Source organism: Ambystoma mexicanum, chromosome 1p (genome assembly GCF_040938575.1).
Source record: "Ambystoma mexicanum isolate Mex_15411 chromosome 1p, UKY_AmexF1_1, whole genome shotgun sequence".
Classification (NCBI taxonomy): domain Eukaryota; kingdom Metazoa; phylum Chordata; class Amphibia; order Caudata; family Ambystomatidae; genus Ambystoma; species Ambystoma mexicanum.
In genome coordinates, this window is record NC_090921.1 from 233,223,027 (window position 1) to 233,236,522 (window position 13,496).

The 13,496-nt window shown below is 48.3% G+C and overlaps 1 non-coding gene and 2 pseudogenes across 1 annotated transcript; all 3 read left to right on the forward strand.

The window, feature by feature from the left end:
* The first annotated feature begins 390 nt into the window (after positions 1-390).
* LOC138460721 (U2 spliceosomal RNA) lies at positions 391-571 on the forward strand (annotated as a pseudogene).
* A 2,723-nt stretch (positions 572-3,294) lies between these two features.
* LOC138461172 (U2 spliceosomal RNA) lies at positions 3,295-3,473 on the forward strand (annotated as a pseudogene).
* Positions 3,474-8,080: 4,607 nt separating this feature from the next.
* LOC138461128 (U2 spliceosomal RNA) lies at positions 8,081-8,263 on the forward strand. The gene has a single exon (XR_011263768.1). It is a non-coding gene; the product is annotated as a U2 spliceosomal RNA (small nuclear RNA).
* Positions 8,264-13,496: the final 5,233 nt, after the last annotated feature.

Consider the following 13,496-nt stretch of genomic DNA (forward strand, 5'->3'; position numbering starts at 1 on the left):
ACGCAATCATCGACGGGCCGGAGGACGACGACGACAGAGAGTGAGTAAACGTACATTTACACAACATGTTCTTGTGCTTTTTCTCAAACAGGACCCACCTCTGAGTGGAGAAAACGAAGGAATTGTCGGCCGCACGCGAGGCGGCATGACAAGGATACGTAAGTAATGTACACCATAACTTAACATGACCTGCTTCCTTTCCAGCGGAAAAGGTCGACAAAGTCAGGCTCGGGCAGAAGCGTCTAGGGAGACCGTGCTCGAAGCCTCCCTTTTTGACAGTTTCTAAACCAATACACGGATAACCCGTGAGAACCTCTAATTGGCATATAGTCGCAATGTAGTACACCCTACCTTGCTGGAGGAATGGGACGGTTGCAAGGGGAGATGTGGAGACCGTTAAAAAAAAAAAAAAAAAAAATCTGTTCTTATCAGTTTAATATCTGATACGTCCTCTATCTGGGGACCATATATTAAATTGATTTTTGGAACCGGGAGATGGAATGGGAGCTTGCTCTGTCCACTCCACGCATCAACTTGGTATTGCAGTACCTCCAGGACTGGTGCACTTCCCCACTTGGGGAAAACAATGCTGTGAAAAAGAAAGACTGAGCAATTCTTGAAAGAAGAGCACTTTGCAATATTTTTTTGTTTAAATGTGTTTTTTTTTCCAGTGTTTCGGAAAAGGTGCTGTTGTGTCACGGGAGGAAAAAAAAGTCTGCCCTTTTTGCTTGCTTTTCACAGGAGCTGCAAAGCAAGGCAAAGGAGCCAGCCAGCCAGCCAGCCAGCCAGCCAGCAGCACAAGGAGGAGATGGGGGACACTGTCCTTGCCCTGCCTCACCCCTGAAACCCCTGAAAGGCCCCGAACGGCCAAGCCTTATCTGAGGGGGACGCACTTGGGGGAGCATCTCCTGGGCAGCTGAGGGTGACTTTCGGCCGCTAGGTGACGGGGCCAGTGCCAGGCCGGGCTGCAGCTTGGCTGGGTGGAGCTCTTCAGCCTGTGTCTGGCCGTCTCGGACCAGGCGCTGTGGGACCCATGGAAATCTTGGGGCGGAGCCATGCAAAATATGCTTACCATACCGCCGGGCATGCTGGTCATGCAAATGCTATTCTTGGCCGAGGAATCTGGGGCTCTGCTGCAGAGCGTTGCTCCGAGTCAGCAGGGGAGCTGCCGAGCAGCAGTCTTTCGGGCAAAGCTTTTGTGGGCATCGCTTCTCGGCCTTTTGGCTAAGATCAAGTGTAGTAGAATAGCAATACTGTCAGGGGTAAGACAAGGATGCCCCCTCTCAGCCATCCTATACATCTGTGCAATTGAGCCATTACTCAGGAAAATTAAAAATGACCAGAATATCCAAGGAGCGTTCATACCAGGACTACCAACAGAACAGGCTAAATGTATGGGGTACATGGACGATGTTACAGTGCTCTGTACTAATGCACAATCCATCAACAAAGCCATTCAACACACAGAAGATTTTTGCAAGGCGGCAGGTTTTAAAATAAACAAAGGAAAAAGCAACCTGCTAACCATAGGCACCTGGGACAACCTCGCTAAATGTGAAGTGACGAAAGTGGCAGACACAATCAAAGTACAAGGCATCCACTTCCAAACCAGACAACCGGGGATACTGGCGTGGAATAAAGTACAAGAGAAATTAGAAAACACAATAGTCTTTTGGAAATCAAGACAACTCTCCATTGAAGGGAAACTACTTCTAATAAAAGCGGTTTTAATGCCTGTAATATTATTCGTGGCATTAGTATTTCCACCCACAAGTACACAAACAAAAAAACTACAAAGACTATTTTTCAAATTCATATGGAACTCTAGCATGGATCGGCTACGTAGAGACATTCTACACAAAAAACAAAACAATGGAGGAAGAGAAATTCCTAATCTACACACAGTCCTGCCAGTGCATTATATATGCTTCTGCATAAATACTTTGAAGCATTCGCAGTCGAAGGCAGCAGTATATATTAAATACGCTATCAGCCGCCTCCTGCATAAATACAAATATATACAATCCACAAACATCAGCCCAAGAGCTCTGGACCCACCAAAGTCATACGAAATGTTCAAAATTTTTCTCCCAAAAATACAACATCTAGAAGCTTCAAAACAATACATTTTGTATCCTAAATGGATTTTACAAGAGATGGTAGAAATCGAAACACCAGAGCCAGTGGGAAACCTTTCTGGAGATCATTTGGAAAAAATTTGGAACTTGTTATCCACATCGAAAATCACAAACGAACAAAAAGACATTGGGCCTCATTACGACCCTGGCGGAAATCGCGGTGCTAAATGCACCGCGGAGCACGGCGGAAAGCTGCCGATAGCGCCATGGAGGTTGGCGGATTTTCCGCCCCATGCCGACCTTGGCGGGGCGGTAAATCCCCATTCCCCATTTTACCCTTCCCCATTCCCATTTTTGCCCCATAGGGTATAATGGGAGTGGGGAAGGAGTTAATTGCGCCACCGTAAAATACGGTGGCGTAATTAACAACAAGGTCCCATAGCGCCATGGATTTTTCCGCCCGGAAAAACCAGGCGGAAAACGTTCCATGGCGCTACGGGAACTCGTAGTAGGGCGGACGGGACCGCCGCGAATAACGCTGGCCTAAACCCACTCCGCCAGGGTCGTAATGAGGCCCATTGCCTGGCTCGCATTACACAATGCGCTCCCCTTAAAGGCATTCATGCACAAAAGACGACTGGCAGTATCTGCGGAATGTCCTAGGAGCAGATGCAAACATGAAGAGACCACTCTACACTTCCTATGGAATTGTCTTTTTGCAGCGCAAGTTTGGATTCTAGTAAAGCCACTTTTGGCTGCACTAACCAAACATCAACATGTATCCTTTGACCAAGTACTCACAGGAATTGGAGGGGGTGGAGGGAAAGAAAATGCAGCACGTTTTTACAAAATCACAGCTTCCACGAAACAAGCTTTGTGGAAAGCAAGATGCCTGGTTGTACTCCAGCATAAAGAGATAACCCCTCAAGAATGTGTACAACTGATGCTGTGTCACTTGTACACATACTTTTGTGTTGATGCCAAGAAATCAGATAAAAATACAGCTAACGATTATTGGCAACAAGACAAGTGGAGGACTCTCACCACTTAAATAATCCGGGATAGAGTGAGTACTCACTCAGTCTTTCTTCTTTTTGACAGCAAGTTTTTTACCCAAATTCAAGTTTAATTTGAAACCTTTTTAATTGGCGTATAGTCGCAAATTGGATTTTTCCAATTTGCTGGAGGAATGGGACGGTTGTAAGGGGAGATGTGGAGACCGTTCAAAAAAAAAAAAAAAAATCTGTTCTTATCAGTTTAATATCTGATACGTCCTCTATCTGGAGACCATATATTAAATTGTTTTTTGGAACCGGGAGATGGAATGGGAGCTTGCTCTGTCCACTCCACGCATCAACTTGGTATTGCAGTACCTCCAGGACTGGTGCACTTCCCCACTTGGGGAAAACAATGCTGTGAAAAAGAAAGACTGAGCAATTCTTGAAAGAAAAGCACTTTGCAATATTTTTTTGTTTAAATGTTTTTTTTTTCCTGTGTTTCGGAAAAGGTGCTGTTGTGTCACGGGAGGAAAAAAAGGTCTGCCCTTTTTGCTTGCTTTTCACAGGAGCTGCAAAGCAAGGCAAAGGAGCCAGCCAGCCAGCCAGCCAGCAGCACAAGGAGGAGATGGGGGACACTGTCCTTGCCCTGCCTCACCCCTGAAAGGCCCCGAACGGCCAAGCCTTATCTGAGGGGGACGCACTTGGGGGAGCATCTCCTGGGGGGGTGCCTTTCTGAGGGTGACTTTCGGCCGCTAGGTGACGGGGCCAGTGCCAGGCCGGGCTGCAGCTTGGCTGGGTGGAGCTCTGCAGCCTGTGTCTGGCCGTCTCGGACCAGGCGCTGTGGGACCCATGGAAATCTTGGGGCGGAGCCATGCAAAATATGCTTACCATACCGCCGGGCATGCTGGTCATGCAAATGCTATTCTTGGCCGAGGAATCTGGGGCTCTGCCGCAGAGCGTTGCTCCGAGTCAGCAGGGGAGCTGCCGAGCAGCAGTCTTTCAGGCAAAGCTTTTGTGGGCATCGCTTCTCGGCCTTTTGGCTAAGATCAAGTTTAGAGGACAATCGAAATGCTGCAAAGCCTGGAAGGGCCGAGCAGCTGGAGAACGGACAAGGACAAGGAGGGGCCAGGCACGGACTCGGACTCAGACGGAATGGAACTCGAGGGGGAGGGACGTTCGGAGCAGGTCTGATCCAAGATCCGAACAAGAACACCCCCTCAGAGAACCAGAACCCGTAGCTTACGCATTGCAAGATGGCCATATCACTGCTCACCTTGAATGTCAGAAGCTTGAAGGACAGGACCCGAAGGGCAGGCACAATAAGCTATCTGGCAGCCCAGAACTGCGATGTGTGCTTTGCCCAGGAATGTGGAATACTGTATGACCGGTCGTACAAACAACTCGAGGAGGAGTGGAGTCACGGGCCGTCCTTCTGGTCAGGAGGGAACGACTGCAAATCCTCAGGAGTGGCCATCCTTGTAAAGGGAAGGCACTTCACAGCTGAATCAGTAACAGAGCAGGTGAACGGCAGAGTGCTGTCCGTCGACGGCTCATGGGCAGGAGAACCTGTACGGCTGATCAATGTGTATGCCACCCCGACCAAGAATGAACGGTTAGAAGTCTTCGAAAACCTGAGACTGCTGCTCGTTACCTCCAGGACCATCCTGATGGGGGGTGACTTCAACTGCACCATAGAGGAGGGCGGACGCACGGGCCCCGGCTCTGCAGGAATGGATGCAACGTCCCGGCTGCTCCGGGAGATTGTCGGGGAGTCTTCCCTGAGGGATGTCAACGGGGGCATGGGGGCAAACGCCAGGAACTACTCCTGGAGTCGGCCCGATGGCTCTGTGCGCTCCAGGATCGACTTCGTCTTCACCTCCCAGACGGTAAAGCCGGTACAAAGCTCCATGGTTGCCGTACACTTCACCGACCACAGAGCAATCAGCTTCACAGGGGAACTTTCGGGGAAGTTCCCAGCCGGGCCGGGATCCTGGAAGCTGAACTGCACGCTGCTGGAAAGCGAAGAGGCTAAGGCAAACCTCAGGCTAGCATACGCAGAGTGGAGGAGCATGAAGGACTGCTTTCAATCCACGGGGGAGTGGTGGGAGTGGGTCAAGACCCAGGTCCAGAGCTTCTTCCAGGGTGTCAGCAGGGCTGCGGCACGGGAAAAGAAGAGGACATTCAGGGCCCTGCAATCGCGGTTGCAGGGACTGTTCGACCTCGAGCTCAGAGGCTGGGACGTGCAAGACGACCTAGAGGAAACCAGGAGAGGTCTAGACAACCACTTCCAGGCGGAAGCTAGGAAAGTCATGTTCCGTTCCAGGGTCGAGCGACTTGGGAAGGTCGAAAAATGCAACGCATTTTTCTTCAAGAAGCTACACTCCACTACCACACCGCTACTGGAACTACGGGACCCAGAGCGAAACCTCCAAGACGAGAAAGAACTGGTGATGAAGGTCGTCACGGACTTCTACAGCAGCCTCTACTCGCCTAAGGCGTCGGAGGGCGCCCAGGCAGACAAGTTCCTGGCTGGGATCTCGAGGACACTGGGACCGGAGGAAAGAGAGGGCCTGAAGGCACCCTTCACGCTGGGGGAGCTGCACCAGGCGGCCACCTCCTTCAAACGCGGCAAGACCCCGGGCTGTGACGGGCTCCCAGTGGAACTCTACACCGAACTCTGGGACCAGATCGGGCCGGACTTGCTCGCGCTATACGAGGAGATGGCGGAGAAGGGCAGCATGCCACAGACCCTGAGAGAAGGTACGATTGCCCTCTTGTACAAGCAAAAGGGAGAGAGAGATGACCTCAAAAACTGGAGACCCATCTCGCTCCTAAACGTGGACTACAAGATCCTGGCAAAAGTGATGGCAAACCGGCTCAAGAAGGTAATCGGGAAGCTAGTCCACCCGGACCAGTCGTGCGGGATACCAGGGCGCCAGATAGCGGACAGCTTGGCCCCGGTCAGAGACACAATCGAGTACGTCAGGGACCACAGGGTCCGAGCGGCCCTGGTAAGCCTTGATCAGGAAAAGGCTTTCGATAGAGTGTCCCACGAGTTCATGGACCGAGCCCTGCGAGCGATGGGTCTGGGAGACTTCTTCTGTGACATGGTGCGGACCATGTACCGAGACATCTTCAGCAGCGCAATGGTAAACGGGTGGAAGTCGGACTCCTTCCTGGTGGAGTCGGGTGTCAGACAGGGATGCCCACTCTCACCCTTGCTGTTCGTCTGCGTCATCGAGCTCCTGGCGGAACACATCCGGCAAAACAAGGACATACGAGGGGTGAAAGTGCCAGGGAGCGAAGGCAAGGGGGAAATGAAGTGCTCCCTGTACATGGACGACGTTACCGTCTTCTGCACAGACGGGTGCTCGGTCAAGGCCCTCGTAAGGACCTGCCAGGACTTCGGCAAGGCGTCAGGGGCCAAGATAAACTGCACCAAGTCAGAGGCCATGCTCTTCGGAGACTGGGACCCAACGTATGACCCTCTGCCCTTCCACATCAGACCGGTCCACATGAAAATCCTGGGTGTGTGGTTCGGCTACGAGGGGGCCGCAAAAAGGTCATGGGACGAGCGCGTGGCGAAAGCCAAACAAAAACTAGGGCTATGGAGCCTGCGGAGGCTGACCATAGAGGGGAAGACGCTGGCTCTGGCGAACGACGTGCTCCCGGTCCTACAGTACCTCGCACAGGTCTGGCCGGGGCCGAAGTCCACCACAAAAACCATCACGAGGATGGTATTCTACTTCATCTGGAACTCCAAGATGGATAGGGTGAAGAGAGCAACCATGATCAAGACACACGACAAAGGCGGGAAGGGGGTTCCGGACATCCCCACCATGCTGAGAGGCTTCTTCACCTGCAACTGCGTGAGGCTCACGCTGAGGAGCAGTGATGAAAGACACGTAGGTTTCCTGATGGCCCGCTTCTTCCTACTCCCGGTATGGCGGAGGCTGGGATGGGTGGTGTGGGACGCCAGGATCCCATACAACTGGACGGCCCCCTGGTACTACGCTGAGGCGGAGCGTTTTGTACGGGAATTCCAGCTGGAGGCGGCGGCGCCGGACCAGTGGAAGAATGGGGCCATCCACAAAAGCATTCGTGACAGGGACGTTTGCGAGCAGATCAGGACCCTATCATCAGAGGCCGCAGAGAGCGTATGGGGCAACGTGGCATCGAAACGGCTCACGAACAAGCACAAAGACGTAGCCTGGATGGCCATCCAGGGAGGTCTACCGGTGCGAGCGTTCATGCACGCCAAGGGTCTCAACCGCTTCAAAAACTGCCCCCAGGGCTGCACGGCGGACGAGACGGAATACCACCTCTTCTGGGATTGCCCCTACGCACGCAACTTGATGCGGGACTTGGCCACGGAACTAGGGGGCACGATCCTGACAGCAAACATCAATGCCGACGCAGTGATGTACGGTTTGTTCCCGGGGACCCACGCACAGGAAGACACCCAGGCCTGCTGGAGAATCCTGTGCTGCGTAAAAGATGTGCTCCTATTTTCCAGAAACCGCCTGGTGGTAGGGAAGAAAGAGACGACGACGGAATCCTGCCGCCGGATGATCCACAGCCTCCTGAGAGACTACGCAATCATCGACGGGCCGGAGGACGACAGCGACGACGACGAAGGAGAGTGAGTAAACGTACATTTACACAACATGTTCTTGTGCTTTTTCTCAAACAGAATCCACCTCTGAGTGGGAAAAACGAAGGAATCGTCGGCCGCACGCGAGGCGGCAAGACGAGGATGCGTAAGTAATGTACACCATAACTTAACATGACCTGTTTCCTTTCAGCGGAAAAGGTCGACAAAGTCAGGCTCGGGCACAAGCGTCTAGGGAGACCGTGCTTTAAGCCTCACTTTCTGACAGTTTCTAAACCAAGACACGGATAACCCGTGAGAACCTTCTAATTGGCAAACTAATTGGCATATAGTCGCAATGTAGTACATTCTACCTTGCTGGAGGAATGGGACGGTTGTAAGGGGAGATGTGGAGACCGTTCAAAAAAAAAAAAAAAAAAAAATCTGTTCTTATGAGTTTAATATCTGATACGTCCTCTATCTGGGGACCATATATTAAATTGATTTTTGGAACCGGGAGATGGAATGGGAGCTTGCTCTGTCAACTCCACGCATCAACTTGGTATTGCAGTACCTCCAGGACTGGTGCACTTCCCCACTTGGGGAAAACAATGCTGTGAAAAAGAAAGACTGAGCAATTCTTGAAAGAAGAGCACTTTGCAATATTTTTTTGTTTAAATGTGTTTTTTTTTCCAGTGTTTCGGAAAAGGTGCTGTTGTGTCACGGGAGGAAAAAAAAAAGTCTGCCCTTTTTGCTTGCTTTTCACAGGAGCTGCAAAGCAAGGCAAAGGAGCCAGCCAGCCAGCCAGCCAGCCAGCCAGCCAGCAGCACAAGGAGGAGATGGGGGACACTGTCCTTGCCCTGCCTCACCCCTGAAACCCCTGAAAGGCCCCGAACGCCCAAGCCTTATCTGAGGGGGACGCACTTGGGGGAGCATCTCCTGGGCAGCTGAGGGTGACTTTCGGCCGCTAGGTGACGGGGCCAGTGCCAGGCCGGGCTGCAGCTTGGCTGGGTGGAGCTCTGCAGCCTGTGTCTGGCCGTCTCGGACCAGGCGCTGTGGGACCCATGGAAATCTTGGGGCGGAGCCATGCAAAATATGCTTACCATACCGCCGGGCATGCTGGTCATGCAAATGCTATTCTTGGCCGAGGAATCTGGGGCTCTGCCGCAGAGCGTTGCTCCGAGTCAGCAGGGGAGCTGCCGAGCAGCAGTCTTTCAGGCAAAGCTTTTGTGGGCATCGCTTCTCGGCCTTTTGGCTAAGATCAAGTGTAGAGTCACCTGGTTGTCTGGCTTGTCCGGTATAGGGAGACCTCTCTTTGCAGCTGATCGCCCCGGGCCTACGGGTCTGGGGGTGGGCTACTGATCTTGTCTAAAAGGACTGAGAACTTTCGTTACTCTGCTGCTGGGACTTTTGGTCCGTGAGAAGGAGGAGGCCGTCACCCTCTCTCCCTGAGGAGGAGAGAGGGGTGGCTAGCATCACTGCCGGATTTTCGCTTGGAGGAGAGATCTTTGGCCTATTCGTCCAATATGGCGGTGCCAACCAGAGCCATACCACCGGCAACGCAACTGCGGAACTCGATTAGGATCACGGTGCAACAAGAATTTCGAGAAGAAAAGAATTTTGACTTTATTGTCAAGAAGGTACTTTTTGACGCACTCCAGGCGGAAAAAGGTAAAATTTACTGTATGCAGGAGCATAGACATGTTTCTACCTACGATATCACCTTTTTGGATGAACCTTCATCTTTGAGTGCCTATGAAGTTTATAAAGCGGATAAGGGAAAGAATAATATCTTGGATGGTATTTTGATTGAGTTGTGTTACGTCCGTCAAATGATACCACTGACGGTCCATATGTACAATCCGTTTGTGTCTGCTGAAAAAATTAGAAATTGGCTATCATTTTATTGTGAGGAAGTAAGAGGTGGGCAGGAGATGAAAAACAGGTTCGGATATTTCAATGGTAACCGGAGATTTGTGGTTGTATTAAAAAAGAACTAAGAAAGAATGGGAGGTGTGTGTCATCCACCTGGAGTCTTTAAGATTGACGATCAATGTGGGTATTTGTATTACCCTAATCAACCTGTTTTTTGCAGGTTCTGTAGAAAATTTGGACACACTAAACAGGATTGCCCAAAAGATAAGTGCAGAAACTGTGGAAGTACAAATCATAAGATGGCAGAGTGTGATAAGCCAATGAGATGTAATTATTGCGACTTGGAGGGGCATTTGGCAGAAAACTGTTCTTCTGTTCCAAAGACATGCTCAAGCAGCTAGTGGAAGTAATGATTATTATGAGTATTACGACAAAAGCAGTCGATTTATTGAAAAGTTGGAGAACTTGAGGAAAGAGGAAGATAAAATTGGAGAAGATATAATTGAAAAAACAGATGAAGTGTCACCTGTTTCTTCAAGAAATGATGTTATAGAAGAAGTAAGGAAGACGTTGGAAAGATGGCCAAAAGGACCTGAGAACAAAGTACAGATTTCAGACCAGGAACATGAAATTTTGGCCAAAAATTTCCTACAGAGCTCTGAAGCAAGAGATGTTCTTGGAACTTCAAAAGAACTGGTTGCGGAATTTGAGCAGCTTTGTGCTGACAGTAAACTGGTTCCAAGTATGACGCCAGTAGAAGATGAAGTTCTGAGTAGCATGGGGGATGAAGGTCAAATGGAGGAAGAGGAAGGAATGTCGGAAGAGGTTGAGGTATCGTCCAGATGCACATCAGATAACAAAGATGTTAAAGGGAAAGCAGAGAGAGAGAAAAGTAGGGGTACACCGAGCACCTTAGGGGAAGTTGCATACCCAACGCAGAAAAAAGATTCACTGTCGTCTTTAACACCAGGAGTTAAAGAGCAATCGGAAAGAGAAAGAGTTACTATTGCACAGACTAACAAATGTACAGGGCCAGCGGAAGAGGCATGGAAGACAGGAGTGAAGAAAAAAAAAAATGGCCACGTGTAGAGAGGTGAGTGTAAAGTGGATGGAATCACAAGTATATCTGGATTCTCAGGAAATGGAGATTTCAAATAGGTATGATCCTCTACAAAGTGACTTTTTGGACCCAGTGGTTTTTCAACCTACGCAACAAACTGATTCGCCAGCAGAGCCGGAAAGTGAAAGTGAGGAGACTCGGCCTGTTTATAAGACACCTGGGCGTAAAAACACCAGAAAGAATACGGACCGAAGTCGGTCTATCCTTAGATAAGCAAAGGAATTGTCAAAACTATTAATGATGGAGCCTTTTAATACTACTACCCTGAGGGTGGCAACTATTAATGTAAGAGGGATTAACAATAGTACGAAACGTTTAGCACTGTTTGCGTATCTGGCGACAATACCATGTGAAATTTTTTGTTTACAGGAGTGCGCAATGTCATGGGATGTGGGTAATAAGAAATGGAGTTCAGAATGGACAAATGGTGTTTCGTTTTGGTCAGGATCTAATGAGAACAAAAATGCGGGTACCGCAATTTTATTTAATTCCCAAGTGATGATGGATGTGAAACATATGGAGTTGATACCGGGGCGTGTCCTCCAAGTGACCTTTGAATGGCAGAATACGTTATACAAACTACTTAGCGTATACGCTAATACAAAGAAAAGGGAAAGGTGTTCATTGTTTCAGTCTCTACGGTCCTTTTGTGTGGGAGGCACCCCTATGATAGTTGTGGGAGATTTTAATTGCATACTTCATCCTGCAGATAGGATGAGTGGAGGTAGACCGGTGGGCACTGGAACCAAGGACACTTCAACTAAGTTATTGAAAGAATTGATAGATGATTTACAACTTATAGACCCTCACGCTGTTCATAACTGTCCAGGGACGAGTTTTACGTATAGAGAAAATACTGGGTTGGTGCAGTCTAGAATTGATTTTATTTTTGTGTCAAAAGTTTTTGTGATGTGCGCTATAGAAGTAATTCCCACTCTTTTTTTCTGATCATCATTTAGTAATCTCTACAGTTAGGTTACCATTATATGCACCGAAAGGTAGAAATTTGTGGAAGTTAAATGTACAACTTTTGAAGGATGAAGATACGTGTTTACGTTTCAGACTACTGTTGCAACAGTGGGTGAAGCAATATAAGTCTTACCCTTCCATCTTAGATTGGTGGGAAGAAACGAAATTGAAAACTAAAAGGCTTTTTATAGTATGTGGACAAGAAGCTGTTAGGAAGAACAATTCGCTTTATGAAATGTTAGTGGGCTCGCAGCAAACTTTGCACCAATTACAGGATATGGGAGTGGAAGTGCGTGAGGAATTGGACATAGTAAAGAGAGATATACAGAAATGGATGCAAGAGAAAGGAAAGACGATTATATTTAACTCAAGAATTAAGAACTTTGAAGAAAATGAGAAATGCACAAGGTCTTTTTTTAAGGCATTTCTTTCTCAGAATGGGAGGTCAGCAGAATGTGTTAATACACAGGGAGTAGTACGAGATAAGTTAAACAACAGTTTAACTATTGCACAGAATTATTTTTCTGAATTATATTCCCCAAAGATGTTAAATATAGAACAGGGAGAATTGTTTTGTGCCTCTATACAAGATAATTTAGAGATAGAAAAAAAGAATGAAATGGTGGAACCTTTTTCATTAGAGGAAATATGATTAGCAGTGATGGCTGCTACACAGGGGAAGTCACCAGGTAGTGACGGCCTCCCGAATGAATGGTATGTGAGGTTTTGGGATATCCTGGGACCAGTGTTGGTGGATGTAGCGGACGTGTGTTTTAAGAATGGAAAATGGACTCCTAGCATGCAAAAAGGAATTTTAACCCTAATATACAAAAAAGGGGACAGGGAAGATATAAGAAATTGGCGTCCGATCACCTTATTGAATATGGATTATAAAATATTGGCTAAAGTGATTGCAAATCGCCTGAGGGTTGTAATTAAAGACTTGGTACAGCTGACCAGACGTGTGCTATACCGGGAAGACGTATACATGAAAGTTTGTTAAATTATTAGAGACTCAGTACAAGCAGCCATAGAAAGAGGGACATCTTTGGGAGTATTAAGTTTAGATTTTGAGAAAGCTTATGATAGAGTTTCCCATGAATTTATGTTAAAAGTATTGGGAAAAATGGGATGCCCGGTTTGTTTTTTGCATTTTATTTCTACTTTGTATGATGGAGTTTTCAGCCAAATTCGGATAAATGGTTTTCTGTCAGAAAAAATACCGATTTTGTCGGGTGTGAGACAGGGGTGTCCGTTATCAGCCTTGATCTATGTTTGTGCGATTGAACCTTTGCACATAAGAATACGGGACCATCTAGGGATTATAGGAGCTCCAGTCCCGGGAACCAGAATTCAAGCGAAAACCATAGGTTATATGGATGACGTTACTATTTTGTGTAGGGATGCTCAGTCTGTGGGGCACGCAGTATCACAAACTGAGTTGTTTTGTCAAGCAGCGGGGTTCAAATTAAACACTCAGAAGTGCAAATTGTTCACAGTAGGGGCATGGGATCATTTGTATACTTGCCCGGTTAGTAGGGCTGAAAGAGGGGTGAAAGTATTAGGAGTGGAATTTAATGATCGTATGGATGGTATGGAACGATGGGAGAAGGTAACGAAAAAAGTGGAAAAAAGGTGGTTTTTTGGACATTAAGAAAGCTGTCAATTGAAGGAAAGCTGATGCTAATGAAAGCAGTACTATTGCCCATTTTACTTTTTTTAGCTTTAGTTTTTCCCCCCACAGCACATCAAATTTTGCGGGTGCAACGGCTTTTCTTTTCCTTTGTATGGCGTTCCAAGATGGATAGAGTACGTAGGAGCGTAATGTACAAACTTCAGACATCGGGGGGTAGAGGGGTGCCAAA